Source organism: Tursiops truncatus, chromosome 11 (assembly GCF_011762595.2).
Source record: "Tursiops truncatus isolate mTurTru1 chromosome 11, mTurTru1.mat.Y, whole genome shotgun sequence".
Taxonomy (NCBI): domain Eukaryota; kingdom Metazoa; phylum Chordata; class Mammalia; order Artiodactyla; family Delphinidae; genus Tursiops; species Tursiops truncatus.
In genome coordinates, this window is record NC_047044.1 from 29,799,755 (window position 1) to 29,814,831 (window position 15,077).

General features: G+C 39.1%; 1 long non-coding RNA gene across 1 annotated transcript in view; it reads left to right on the forward strand.

Annotated features, from left to right (window-relative positions):
* Positions 1 to 14,349, forward strand: part of LOC141275763 (uncharacterized) — a 64,019-nt gene extending 49,670 nt beyond the window's left edge. Inside the window, exon 3 of the long non-coding RNA XR_012324051.1 lies at positions 14,247 to 14,349. This is a non-coding gene — a long non-coding RNA (uncharacterized lncRNA). The remainder of the gene's footprint in view (positions 1 to 14,246) is intronic.
* Positions 14,350 to 15,077: the final 728 nt, after the last annotated feature.

The window sequence follows — 15,077 nt, forward strand, 5'->3', positions numbered from 1 at the left end:
GTAAAAACACTGAAGAAATCCTCATCCCCAGTATCTTAGAATGTGGCCTCTTTCGGAAATAGGGTCATTGCAGATGTAATTAGTTAAGATGAGGTCATACTGGAGTAGGGTGAGCCCCTACTCCAATATGACTGGTGTTCTTATAAAAGGATGGTAATGTGAAAACAGAGGAAACAGAGAACACGATGTGGTGGTGAAGTCAGAGGCTGGAGTTATGCAGCTGTAAGCCAAAGAGCACCAAAGATTGCCAGCAAACCACCAAAAGCCAGGGAGAAGGAAGGAAGGATTCCTCTTTAGGTTTTAGAGAAAGCATGCCCCTACCAACACCTTGATCTTGGACTCCTAGCCTCCAGAATTGTGAGGGAACACACTTCTGTTGTTTTATGCCACCCAGCTTATGGTATTTTGTTATAGCAGCCCTGGGAAACAAATACACTTGCTCTGAGTTCTGACCCACAGATATGGAGATAATAAAGGGTTGCTATCTTAAGCTGCTGAGCTTTTGGGTAATTTGCTATGCAGCAATGGTAACTGTACACGTTACACATGAACTGTACACAACGATAACTGTACACTATATAAATATGTGACCATTTTAAGATTAGACTTGGGAATTGGTGAGATCTGGGCAGTTCTGAGAGACAGGGCAGCAGGAAACACATAAAACACCTCATAGCAAGAATAGTCTGACCTGTACATTGCCACCGAGATGAATTTATATCAGACTCTTTTTGTGTCCCTGCATCATTTGCTCTGCATTCACAATCCTGGAAGAAGAAAGCTTCCAGTGGGCAAGATTAAATCATGTCCCCACCACTGGCTGTATCAGGGAATTAGAGAAAAATTGTTGGGCTTTGGATTTCTAAGGGGACTGAGTGGATTGTATCTGGCTTTACAATTATGTAAAAGCTATTCAAATTGGGGGTAGGATAGTTACTTCCAAAGAAACTGAGGTATATTGTCATGGGGCAAAGATTTCAGGGACCCTCAATGCAACATATACATATCCTCTAAAAGAAAGTGTTTGAAGACATAACAAAAATGAGTTGGTATCATGATAGATGAAAAAATCCAAACTGTCAAAATAAAGAAGTAGCTCTCAGTGAACTGACAACCCACATTAGATGGGCCTGCTTTGAATTCTTCCTCAAATTCCTTTCACTGGAATTCTAGGTGTGGCATTCATCAATTCAAGACTAAAGGGAGAGGAATGGCAAAAGCAAAGCTTAACTCAAACTACCCTATGCACTGTTTTTTTAAAACCATCTTAAAATGTTTTTGTTTGACTGGTGGCAAATTTTATTGAACACTATTTTTAGTCTCTCTCTCTCTCTCTCTCTCTCTCTCTCTCTCTCTCACATACACACACACACACACACACAAATAGGCAGAATTGATTACACACACAGCATTGAACAAAAAAGTAATCAGACTGGTAATACACATACCACTCCCATCTTAATAAACAGTGTACTCAAACGCGTTGTAAATCATTTGTTTTCATTCTGTTTTGCAGAAAGAAGATAGCACGTATCAGGATTGTGCTCACCTCATTACAGGAGAGTGAATCCTCCTGTCTTTAACAATTAACACTTTAAAATTTGGGTTTTTTTTCCAATTTGGAGTGTGTGTGTGTACGTGCACATGTATGCCTTTTATAAGAATTAAATAGCTAAGCAGTTAAGCGGTTAAATAAATAATAGAGAAAAAGGGAAGAGAACACAGTTAAACCATTCTCATAAAACTTATTACTGGTTACTTTTCTCAAGTTAATGTACCACAAGCCACATGCTTGCTTATAAGTTCCGGACGCATCAGAGAAAATGGCATTCAAATGAAGCTCCACGCACCCCACTTTGGTATGTTCCACAGGCAGCTGCTGCCTTGCAGTTCTATAACTGCCTGATGTTAATATCCTAAACCAGTCTTTAAAGGCTTCTTTGCTTGCTTGTGAGCTGCCCACCTCAGGGAAAGGCCTGTGTCCAGCACCCTGGCAGCATAGGTGAATTTGTCAGCTCCAGCAAGTGTCTCATTCCAGTGCCACAGTCTGTGCACCCACACTGCTCTTTCTGAGTGCTTTGCTCTGGGTCTTCGATCCCTTGAAGGCTACCGTGGTTCTGATCATTACCAGACAAAGTACTCAGGGAATGAACACAACCTTCTGGAACTGCAGATATCTAGCAGAATTAACACACCCCAGAGAACTGCTTATTGAAGTGACATGAGACAAAATCCAAAGCCTGAGTATTTAACTGAAAAGGGGTATTAGTCCCGACCCTTTATTCATTGGGCCTCTCATTTTTAATCTGCACTACTAAAATACAAATGTTAAAACATAGAAAAATATTCACTGCCTTCTGTATTTTACGGGTGTCATCTACAAGATGTTTCAAAAAGAAATTCCAAAACCAATAAGCAATACAAAGTAGAGAATGTATGCGGGAAATATGTTCAGAGAACATACTTCAGGGGCAAACACCTCACTTAAATCTTTTAAACTTCTAGAAATTGGATGAATAACTACTCAGCCTAGCTGAACAGAGAACTTATTGTTCCGTGTCTTTGAAGAAGACAGAGTAATACTCATTGTTTTGTTCTTGTCTCAAATACAGCAGTTTCTTTAAAATCAACATACCCCCAAACAAACAAGCAAAAAGGTATTTCTTTTGTGTTCTCCCAAACGTGTTGGTCCTATTAACTTACTATCTCAGTTATAGAATCTACATCCCTTCTGTCATCCAAATTGGAAATCTTAAATCTAGAAAGTCAGCAAAAAAAAGAAAAGAATTATTCTCCATCTCCCTATCAGAATGGCCATCAGGATTTGTCAATTCCACCCTCACTGGGTGCTTCACTCCCTCTCCATCTGTCACTGTCAGAGCATTCATTCAGGCCCCTCTCATGTTTGCTGGATTGTAATAACACCCCCACCCTCCAAAAAAGGATCACCTTGCTCCCGTCTCTGCTCTGTGCAATAATTCATCCTCTACATTGCTTTCAGTCACTTCTTCTGACAAACAGAAGCAAACCTCTCACTCCCAGCTTGAAATTCTTATCATGGCAATCACACCTCTTCATTCTCCAGCTCCAGGCTACCTACCCTGTAGTGGATCCTGCTTTTCTACTCACCAAATGCACTTCCCAGGACTGCTGTATACACCCTTTCCTGAATGTGATGCATGTTCTGATGCCTCTCTGCTTCTTCCTTGCATCAGGAAAGGTCCCATCAAGAAAGAGAAATTTGAACAGGGGAAGTTTAATATAAAGAATTATCAACTATAACAGGGGGTTTCAGTGATGAAAGATTGGCTAAAAAGAAGTAAAGTGAACTCAAAATTACATAGGAATAGTAGCTATAAAAAGTAATTGTCCCCTCCAGGGCTGAGATAGCACATATGAGCAACACTCACCTCCTCCCAAGGCTAAGATCTAGACCCCACTGGGGAGGGCATGGCCATGGCTCACTGAAGGTAGATAAATCAGTGGAGGAATTTGCTGGAAATTCATTCTCTGGAACTTACCAGGGAAACTATTCATGGCGAGGTGTCTCATCAGAGGCACTTCACTATGAAATGACCCTAGGGGGTTTCATGGGGCAGCTGCTGGCTTCTGGGGTCTGCTGGCTGCTGTTCACTGCAGGATCTGCGTGCTGGAGGAGCTGCCCATACTGCAGGAGCTGAAAGCTGGAAAAGCCACAAGAGCACCTGTTGAACAAGCACCCTGGAATGAGGAAGCCAAACCCTTTTCCTCTTGCAGTGTCTCCCCAGCACCCACTGCTGATAAAGCTTAGCATCCTAAAGCTTAGAAAAGAAAAATTTTTAAAGAGCCCATCTCCAATGAAGGAAGGGTGAGTTTGGACCCACGAGGCATACTTGATAACTGGCACATGCCATACTTTTTCCTCAGCATGGAAAGCCCCTCTCTTATGGGCCAATTCAAATGTTGCCTCCTCTCTAAAGCCTTTTCCCACCATCACATCCTAATCCCAAGCAAAATTAATTCTTTGGAATGTTGTCCATATCATTATTAAAAACATCTTTCTGTATCATTTATTTCTATGACTCTCATAAACCACTTATTTATTTCTGTGATAACTTCAAGAGTAGGAACCATGACTTATGCATCTTGGTGTCATAGCCCCTAAAATAAGACCTGAAATTAGAGTACAAAAGAGACCTCAACTTCAGAGTACAAAAGAGAGTAGAGAAGCTAGAAGTTGCCAGAGAGTGAAAATGCTTTTGGTTGCTATCCATTACTTCTTTTAAGTTAGATGGGCGCAGATTTCCCACATACTTTTGTTCTTTATCAGCCAAGGCCTGGAGAGATCAAGTAACTCATCAAGCATTATGTAACTTGTCAGTGGCAAAGCAAAGACTACCACCCAGCTGATGCGTATGACTTCAATTTTAGTGCTTTCTCCACCCTTTCATACGAATTCCTGCTAGGAAATTATTTTGTATTAAATTTTTATTTTTCCGTAAGTGGTAGTTTAGTCACCAGATTTCTGTCAGTAACTTATCTTCTTTTTCAACTTATTCATTGATCCCCAAAATGGGATCAATGAAATAGGAAAACATGTAGATCATGTCTCCACGTATGCTGTGATCTCTTTTACAGACTGGCTCGTCACTTTTTCTCTGTTTTGTAATTTCCTTCCCCACCTTTTCATCTGTCTTCATTAAGGCTCTCTATTGTTGGAATAATAGAGACATATTAACTCTAGCTTAATTAAAGGAGATGAAGTGGGCTCTTGCAAGGCACTGAAAATGGAATCTGGAAAATCATAAAGAACCATAGCAAATAGCAGCTCGCGCGCTCTCTCTCTCTCTCTCTCTCTCTCTCTCCCTCTCTCTCTCTTTCTCTCTCCCCTCTGCCCTCCTTACCTTTCCTTTCATCTCTGCCTCTTATAAAATTTTCACTCTTTCTTTACACCTAGACCAACCTTTTCTGCCTCTCTATGAACATGACAAAATAATAATATAGTCACCTTAAACTCTAAGTTAACCTGTCCTAACAGGTCCAACACCTGCTGCTAACTGCCAGGAAGTTTAAAGTCTCAACTACAAATCTCAGGGAGAGAGAAACTGATTGACCATCTTGAATCAGGATATCAATTCAAATCGAATCAATTGTGATTGGTGGGCTGAAGCAGAGATCTGTTTTGTTTTGCTCTCCCCTAATAAGTGTCTCGCCTAACAGAAAAGAGCGGAAATTAGTTTAACAGAGAGAGACTATGATCTAAGTCAAAAACTTCAATGTTTGCTACATTCTACTACTGAAATCTTATATAGCTTTCAGGCCCAGTTTAAATGCCCTCCACTGGCCAATCTTGCCCAGATCTATGAACCAAATTTAGTCACTCCTGGATGTTGTACCTCTGTCATACAATTCGCTTCATTCATTCTTATTGTACACTTTTGCTTATCTATCTTTTCCAACCATGTGATTCATCTTTGTGTCCCCTTAGACAGTTGTGTGGCATTGTATATATGGCACACTGAAAGAAAACCATCTTTCTTCCTTTGATTTTTTTTTTTTGACTTCTTAACATTTGTGATGTACTCATTTATTATTTCAACAATTATTTATTGAGCACATATTATGTTTTAGGCAGTGTGGTTGACACCATATACAATAGACTGCCCATATGAACCTCTCTCTATATATTGTAGAATTAAGTAGTCAAGCAAGTAAATATAAAGTTGTAAATTATGATTAGTGCTATCAAGAAAATATAGGGTACCATGTCAGTATAATTAAGGGACCTAATTTAAACTGAATTATCAGAGGATTCCTCTCTGATTAAGTAACCTGTCATCTGTGATATAAGGGATGACCAGAAATCTACCAGGTGAATAGTGCTGGTAGGAGAAAGGGGAAAATTTTTCCAGGAAAAGGGTAATATGTATGAGGGCCCCAAAGTGGTAAGGAATTTGATGCATCTCAAGAATGACAGAAGGTCAGTATGCCTGCAAAGTAATCAGCAATCAGACAGAAGAAGCAAACTGGCTGAAGTGGTATGCCAAAATCAGCTTCTAGACAGGACAACACTTAGTGTTTGATCCTGAAAGAAATGGAGTGCTGCTGTAGTGCTTTAAACAGGGCAGGATCATGATTCAAATTTGAATTCTTAAAAGAGCACTCTAAATTCAGGTTGGAAAATGGATTAGAAAGAGGAGACATTGTAAAAATGGAAGCAAAATGTAATAAGTTCTATAAGAGAAGTGGCACATATATTTAAACTCTCTGAAGACATCTTTCTCTACTTATACTGCTGAATTTCTCTTTCTGCCTTCACCTTCAGGACTATTACTGTCAATGACTTCCTTTCTACCTCCTCTGTGGCTGAGCCATGGATTCCTCTTCTTGACATTCCTGTGTCTCTTCCATCTTCTCCCAAGCCAATCCTCTGTCCTTAACAACACCTGTACTTCTCTCCTGTCTTGGAATTTCAGTCAGCCTCAATGTAGTCAAAACTTTTTTGTTGATTCATATACTTCTGTGAATTGTGACAGATTTGAAGTATGACTGGTCACTGGAATTATTTAGGAAACTTTTTCAAAATATAGATTTCTTAGCTTTACCTCCAGAAACTCCCAATCAGCAGGCATATGGTGGTCTTAGACCTTTATATTTTTAATGGTTCCCCTGAACAAAACTGATGATCATCCATGTTTGAGAAACTTTGTTATTAGACTGTTATCAAATTCATATCTTAATAACTTTGTTATAGAAATCTTCTACCATCTCTTAAGTTTCCAGAGGCCACTTAAGGGGCATGTTGGAAATTCAGCTTTTGAAGTCATAATCCAGTCATTTGCCAGTGATTTGTCCAAGGCTGGCAACATCCTTTTCTTCAGTGACAATAGCTCACCAGTTATATGCCTGTCCTCAGTGACAGAAAATTGTATCTCAGATCTAAAATAACATGGTGGATTTTTCTAGATCCTGCAGCCATATTTTATTAACAATTTGATACTAGTTGCACATAATCCTAGTAGTAGCAATAAACATTTTGCTGCTGTGTCATATTAGGAGAAAATTTTCCTGATTTTTTTATTACTCACTTAAAAGGTTAAGATATCAGGTAATGTGAGAGAAACGAAAACTATAAGCTTATGTGATATGCCTACGAGAAAAAAGCAAGAGCAAATTCAAAAACCCTGAGCTCCCAAATTTCCAGTCTTCTGTTTCTCCCCCGGAGCCGTACTGCCTCCCACACTGCACATGTTGTAAACTGTATGTGGCCCATCTGTTAAGTAGTTTGTTTTCCAAATTTGCAGGGGCTTGGCACTTCTGGACCAAGTATTAGAACTAAGTGTGACATAAATTTTTACCTTTTTAATAATTTTGAACTGCAAGGACACTGGTGTTGTAAAGGGTCCAGGAAACAGAGGAAGTAACGCTTAACGCACAGAAGCAGTACAGCAAGGGTTAAACATCGTGGCTTAGGCAAAGGTATACTTAACACCCGCCATGATGACAGCAGTAGCAATGCTAAGGGCATATTGAGTTTCCAGGTTCAGCTGTGGGCTGAATGTGGGCACAGTTTGGCATTTGAAATTGGGCAGATTCAGACCATGATGTTTTCTCACAATTAATGCAGAGACCATAGATAATAATTATGTTGCTGAGCCTACAGAGAATCTTTACGACTGATCCTCTATTAAACTGGCAAAACAAGAGGATAATGTCTCCAGCACTAACAAGTTGGCAGGGAAGTAGCTGGCAACTCCTCCCACTAATCTTCCATCTGTGCAAACCTTCAGTATGATCCAGGAGATTGTTTCCCCACACAGGTTGTGCCTGCAGTATAATCAAGAGAGAGGGAGACAGAGTGGAGATATCTTTATTGTTTTTGCAAGTCACTGCCATTGGAGGGGGAGCAGTGCATGGGATTGAACACTAATGCTGTTATGTCATTCTAAGGAGAAGTATCTATGCGGGGATTTAGACAGGAAAATAACCATTTCTAAGTGCTGACTAGTCTCAGTGACATAAAAGTAACAGAACAAGAACAGTTTCTAACTGGGATTCATTTTAGAAAAGTCTTTTGTTTCTTTTCATGGAAGCTTGGAAAACCACTTTTGTTTAAAAATATCTTTTCTGTTGATTGCTAACACAGTCCACGGTACTTTCCCAGCCTTGACTCTCCTCCAACATCCTGGGTCAGTTGGCTCAGATTTTGCTCTAAAAGCACAGAGGAGGAGGAGGAAAGGCTTGTGAATGCAAAGGGAGTACACAAAAAGGCTGAGGCACATCCTAACTTTCATCCCTGTAGTGATGTCTGTCATCATACACTTCCGATGCCACCCAGGAAATAGTCCCTGGATGTTCCAGGCAGAAGTAACATCTGCCTCCTCTGAACTCCTAAGCATCATTTGATATTTAACATGTACTGCCCGGTTTTAGAAATATTGAACTGTATTGCTTATTCTTCCTTTTATATGATCCACAGTGCCTAGATTAGGGTCTCATTTAACACACTTTGTCTCATGACTAAGTAAATGGATTCTAAGCTGTCCTCATTGAAGGCCACAGGCAGGGAAACTGATCATTATCATCAGGTTACTCACCAAGAAGGCATATCACCAGTGCCTTACTTCATCCTCAGTGGACCCTATGTAATACCAGGTCATAATAGCTAATACTTTGATGCTTTTATGTGCTGAGCTGGTTCGAAGCACTTTATATGTTTCACCCATTTAATTATCACAATAGGAAGTACCTGTTTTTATTATTTCCATTTTGTAGATTAAAAAAATCTAAGTCCCCAAACAGTGGAAATTTTTTAGAATGTTACAACTACTAAGTGGGAATGTTGAGACGTAAACTTGAGTGATCTGTCTTCAAAGCTCAAATTCTTAAACACTGCACGCACTGCCTCTGAATGGGGTTCCTAAATGTCTACAAAGGACATGAATATACCATTTTTACATCATCTCTAAGACCTTACGTGACAGAAATTTAGAGGAGGCAAATGTTTTAATTACCTGCTTTCTGTTGTGTTCTCATGTGTTCTCCTTCATGGAATTAACTTTGAATACATATTAGGAGATTGAAGAAGTCCAGGAAATTACATCCTTCCATCTCCTCTTCATTAATTCATACCCATACTCCCACCCTACACTTTTTCATTCCCTTCCTACTCCTCCAAACAAGGCAGAGACAAAAAATATAAAATATTATTGCTACCAGAGACGCAAAGATAGGGGCAATTCTTCCTCTCTGGAAGGTTCCGTCATTACCTGAATCATCTATCAACTCTTGTTCATCCAAACATGGTCTCACTGGAGTGTTTCCTTACGTGTAGGCCACTTAGGTGCCTCCCACAGTTCTTCGTTCATAGCTACATTATAGCAATTATCTTTTTAGAAGACTGTTATTTATTTGCACTTAAATCTCCCTTCCTAAGCTATAAATTCCTTGAGAATAAAGACTAGGTCTTTTATTTACTATTCCTAGCTCTGTGCATTATAGCAGACACTTCAAAAGGATGTTCTGAATGAATTAACAAATTCAATACAAAGCCCTCATTTTATAGAGGAAGAAACTGCAGTGGAGGTGGAAATGTAAAGTGACTGCCCATGATCACATAACTACTCAGTGGAAAAGCTGACCTTAAGTCGGCTCCACTTTCCATTATGAATGCCAACTTGTCCTCCCCAGCCTAAATCAAACCTGCCCTCCTTAATACCTGAAAACCATAGCCCAGCACTAATAGCTATCTCCCTTGGATCTTATAATGCTTATAATCTATAACACTCACTTAGCTCTTCTGTTACTACTGCCTTGTATTTTAACCTAGGTGTACATGTGTGTGTTTTACTTCTTTCTGCCTGGATTATAATTATTTGAAAGTTAGAAATGCACCTATTTTTTCTTTTCACAATGCTTTGATTGTTTGAGTGTTTGCACTTGGAAAAATTAGGAATTGATCATCTTATCCACTCTCACCACTTCCATCATCACATCTAACTCCAGCACCAGGCACATGCTCAAGTGCCAGACTTCTGTTTCCATCTATGTGCATAGTTCTGCATCTCCATGTCTCCCCTAGAACCTTCAAAACACTCCTTTGGACCATTATCAACGGTCACAAAACAAAAATCAGACTATTCTGAGATTGGGTTAAGTGGGCTTATTGATTTCCCTTGGAAGATCTCTGTGGAATGACAGGGGATAATTATCCTGGATAAAGATATTTTTTGTTGTGCAAGTTACAGACACTCTTCAGAATATCTTGAGTAAGTGTGTCTGCAAGTGCAGGAAGCTCTCAGGGCCTGGAGGAACCAGACTGCAAAAGCTGTCAGAAAGCAAAGCAGCTACTTTGCCAGTTTTCCATTCTCATTCTCTGTCCTTCTCTCTCCCTCTCCCTCACTCCCGCCCTCTTTCTCAATCTATCTCTATCTCTGTCCCCCTCTCTACCTCAAGGAACACATGGTCTTTCTTCTGCATGGCTGCTTTATCATTCTCTCTCTCAAGATCTGCTGTCTTTGTTTGTCTACATGTGTACAGGGCAGTTGATACCCTATACCTCCCAAGTACACTCATTCAAGTAACAGGCATCTCTGAATCCCAATTCCAAGGTTCTGAAAGAGCCAGTAAGATTGCACCAACTTAGGTCAGGTGTCCCCCCACACCGCAACATGGTCTGTTCAGCCCCAGGAGTCATGGTCATGTGGAATAGACATGAGTTTATACCATCTGATATGACCTCTGCTAGACACCATGGAGAAATAAAGAGATGAGAAAAGGGGAAAACTTACTTTCAAAAACTTAATAGTAAGCTGCAGAGCAAGACTAAAGGTATTTTTTTATGACCTCTATTATCTTTCCTGAAATCAAGGAAAACAGAAAGTGTCATCATTAGTTGGTCAGAAAAATGGAGGAACGGTTGTCATTATCTTCCACAGTATTTCACCATTACCCACATCTCAAAGATTCCACCGTCTCTTCTATCCACAGCAAACTCCTTCACTCAGGATGGAGAAAATAGGGAAAAGATGCAGGACCTCTTCAAGCTCCCTATAACACCTAAGATGTGGCTGCCTAGGATGTGGCCCCAGGCTTCTAGGGCTCAACACGATTATTATATCTCCAAACATCACACTAACATCCCAAGCAAATAGGTAAATGAAGAGAATAAGAAAGAAATGCTACCTCTCTTTTAAGGATACTTATCAGAGGTTCCATGCAATGATTCATTATCTCATAGATCAGATCTAGTCACATGATCACACTGAGATGCAAAAAGGGTGAGGATATGTAATCCTTTAACTGGGCAACATTGTGTCCAGCTAAGAACCAGGAATACATTCGTCTCTAAAAAAGAAGGGCGGAATATTTTATAGCTCATTAATTGTCTCTGCCATAACCTTTAGTTCTTGCCCTCAATCTATTTACGTGTCTATAGCTTTTGATCCTGACAATTTTTCTTGGCTCTTTTAAACCTTATCCTCCCCTTGACTACTGTGATACTGAACTATGCTTACACTTCTTCCTTTCTGATTACTTTTCTAATTTTTCTACTTTCCTCAGTTCCTCAATTTCTTCCTACCCTCTAAGTATTAAGTGCCCCAAGGGCTCTGTCTTTTCCTCTTTGTGTCTGTGTCATCCACTCCCATCATTTTAACTACCGACACTGTATTCTAACTTATTCTCTCTTCTAACTTCCAAGAACATATTTTAGACCACTTGCTGATCATTTCTAATTGACTATCCTAGCAATTAAGAACTCCAAAAATCTAATGAGGTCTAAGAAAACAATTCAAAATGCAATTCAGAGAAATTTCAGCAGGGAAATTCTGACTCCCCTCATCAGGTAAGGTTGCTCCTTACACACCTTCATTATACCCTGAAGTTCTTCATCAGGCTTACAACAGTTGTAAAAGTTTTACTTGTTTTAACTGTACAATGATTTGTTCAATGTCTGTGCTTCCTACATAGAAGTCATTCAGAATAACAAATGGACACATAAATGAATGAATAAAAATATCATTTGGTTTACTTCCCAAAGTCCTCATGGGGTGACATTAGCTTGGTCCTCAGTGTATTGCCTGATGTTTTAAACAGACGAAGAATGAGTTGGTACTCCCAGGTAGAATCAACTCCCACATTCACTGTGTCCATACACCAATAATTTTCAAAGACGGAAACAAACACCATAGTATATGGAAGAGTTGTGTCAACTAGTCAAGGGCTAGGAAGCCAAATTATATTCAGAAAGTTACCTGATGACCACAGAATCAGAACAAGGGGCATACTCACATGATTCAGTGTTTAGTGTGTCCAGGTCCAGATATGCTAACATATCCATCTTCATAATAAGGATAATTTTGACGATAGGGTCATAATACTTGAAATATGTTGACTTATACTTCTCCCTTGCACAGTCCTTAAGAGTAAGAGATTTGAGTCTGAAAAAAATATATATCATTATCTACCTTTGGGGACTGTTATAAGGACTAATAAAATACCTAGCACAATTTCTCACATTGAGTAAGCACTCAATAACTGGAAGTTATTGCCCCCCTCCCCGCACCCAGGTTTCCATGGATGATCAATCTCTTTTCAAATTAACCTATTTCTTTAGATATGTAAAGTTAGGTCTCAGTCCAATTGGTCAGGGAATCCATTTTTTATGTCTCTATTCTGATACATTGTGTGTTGGTTTAATAGTTTTAACTTTCAGAGGCTCTTATTATCTAAAACTCAGCTTTCTGTAGGCCTCATCAACCTAATACACCAAAAAAGTCATATTGATAATAATAATAATTTGCATTTCCTACTTCCTGTCCCCATCCACTAACGGAAGACCTCCATCTCCCAAGAGAGCTCCCTCTACCCACCCAAATACTTCTGAGAGTCTCCAGGGTCAGTCTCACATGGGCTAAATCAGTGTTTCTGCCGCAATGAATATTTTTCCTCTTTTTCTCTGTATTTTCTTCCTATTTCCCTTTATATATGGTCTTGCTTGCCCTCTCTCTATCAATAATCAACTTAGCCCAGCAGCAACACTGAGGAAGAAGCTCCATCATGTCCTCCATTTCTCTTTTCCAAGTACACTTTCACCATCATCTCCTTGCTCTTCAGCCAAAACCCCAAGAAGCTCACATACTTATCAACACATGCCTGTGGACCTCAGGTGGGCAGAGGTGCCTAGCCCTATAATCCCAATGCCTGCTTAGATTCAGTCAGGACATCCTGTTGACTTATTTATATTCTTTTTAAGTTATTGGGCTCCACAGCAATGTAGTTTCTATCTACCTATAATTTCTTTTCAATAACTTCTTATTCTGTGGTCTATATTTCTGGTAATGGTGCCAGGCTCAAAAACTCAGAGTAGTCTCACATCCTCTTTTGTTTCTCACAATCAGTTCCAATTACTGCAGATTTTACCTCCATAATCTCTCTTGTTTTTATTGCCTTCTTTCTCCATTTCACAGATACCAGCCAAGGTGAACCATTAATTACTCTTGCCTAGATTGCTGAAAAGTCCTCCTAATTTGTCTTTTTGCCTCTCCCCTTACCTTCCATCTACACAACAATTTTCTGATCTACAGAGTTTGAATACTGGAGTAAGTCTTGCAGCTCTAAAAGCCATTGAGTCCATGAAAATCAAGTTAAATGGTCCAGACATTTGCCTACAATTTATATCATTGTTTCCTTCCATTTTAGGTAAATCTGATGAACTAGGTCAGTTTTTTTCCAGTTCAGGTTGAAAAAAAATTGTTAGAAGCCAAGCTATACTTCCTTTTGAAAACCAAAAGTAAATGTTCCAGATTTCAAATATAGAAGTTACAGAGATGTACACCCATCAAAGAGGTTGCTATGGGACTGCTTTTATCTTAAATAGAAGAAAGTTAAGCTTGAGAAATAGTTGGAATTATCCATAACCAATTATGGGCAGCTGCCATAGTATCAAAGCAAAAGTAATATGCATGGCATACTCCCCCAAACTATAAACCCCATGAAAATAAGATGGTATCTGCCTTGTATCCTCGGTGTCTAGACATAGGGCCTGATACATAGTTCAAACCAGATATTTATTGAATAGATAAATGAATGAGTGTCTTTCCAGAGTACAATTCTAATACTTGATAATACTTGTAAATGGAAAGCTTCTTAAGAGCAGAGGCAGTAGCCTATTTATCTTTCTATGCCTAGCGAGACACTGTGCAGTACTTTTCATAGGTCAAACATTCAAAAGGATTGAAATTCTTGATTCTTTTAAAAATTTATAGGTGCATTCATGTATATCACCAAAGCAAGTATTGCTCTCAGCATGGCAATACATAACAGAATCTGGAAATGGAAGAAGAAGTCATAGAAGAAGTTGTCAAGCCTTTAAGGTAAGGACTTCTCAATAAATTCCTTTACAACCTGGTCAGAAAAATTTTAAATGTATGAGATCACTCAGGGAGAAGCAAACAATCCCTCTCCAAAGGAATTCCCATTAGGAAGGGAGGTCATAACAACTTCCAAGCTTTGTGCATACCATATTCAAACTTTTCACCACTCCATTGTTAAACTTTAGAACAAAGAAAAGAAACCCTTCCTTCTCTCAACAAGAATAGGAAGATTACTGGTGAAAAGATGTTTGCCAGAGTTAGAGTCAGATGACAAGGTAGTCACTAGCTGAGTGCCTTGAGGAAGTTCATACACACTTCGTAGCTCAAATGACATATCTATCAAATCCTGTCCTCTGAAAACCATTGTTCAGAGAATAAAAGAAGATCCTGTGTGTTAAAGTGCTTTTTAAAATATGAAATGGATAAAGAAGATGTGGTATGTATGTGTGTATATATGTGTGTGTGTGTGTGTGTATGTATATATATACATATATATATATATACATACACACACACACACACACACATTTGAATATTACTCAGCCATAAAAAATGAAATTTTGCCATTTGCAACAACATGAATGGACCTGGAGAGTATTATTCTTAGTGAAATAAGTCAGACAAGAAAGACAAATACTGTATGTTTTCACTTGCATGTGGAATCTATAAAACAAATGAATGAATATAACAAAACAAAAACTGACTCACAGGTATAGAGAACAA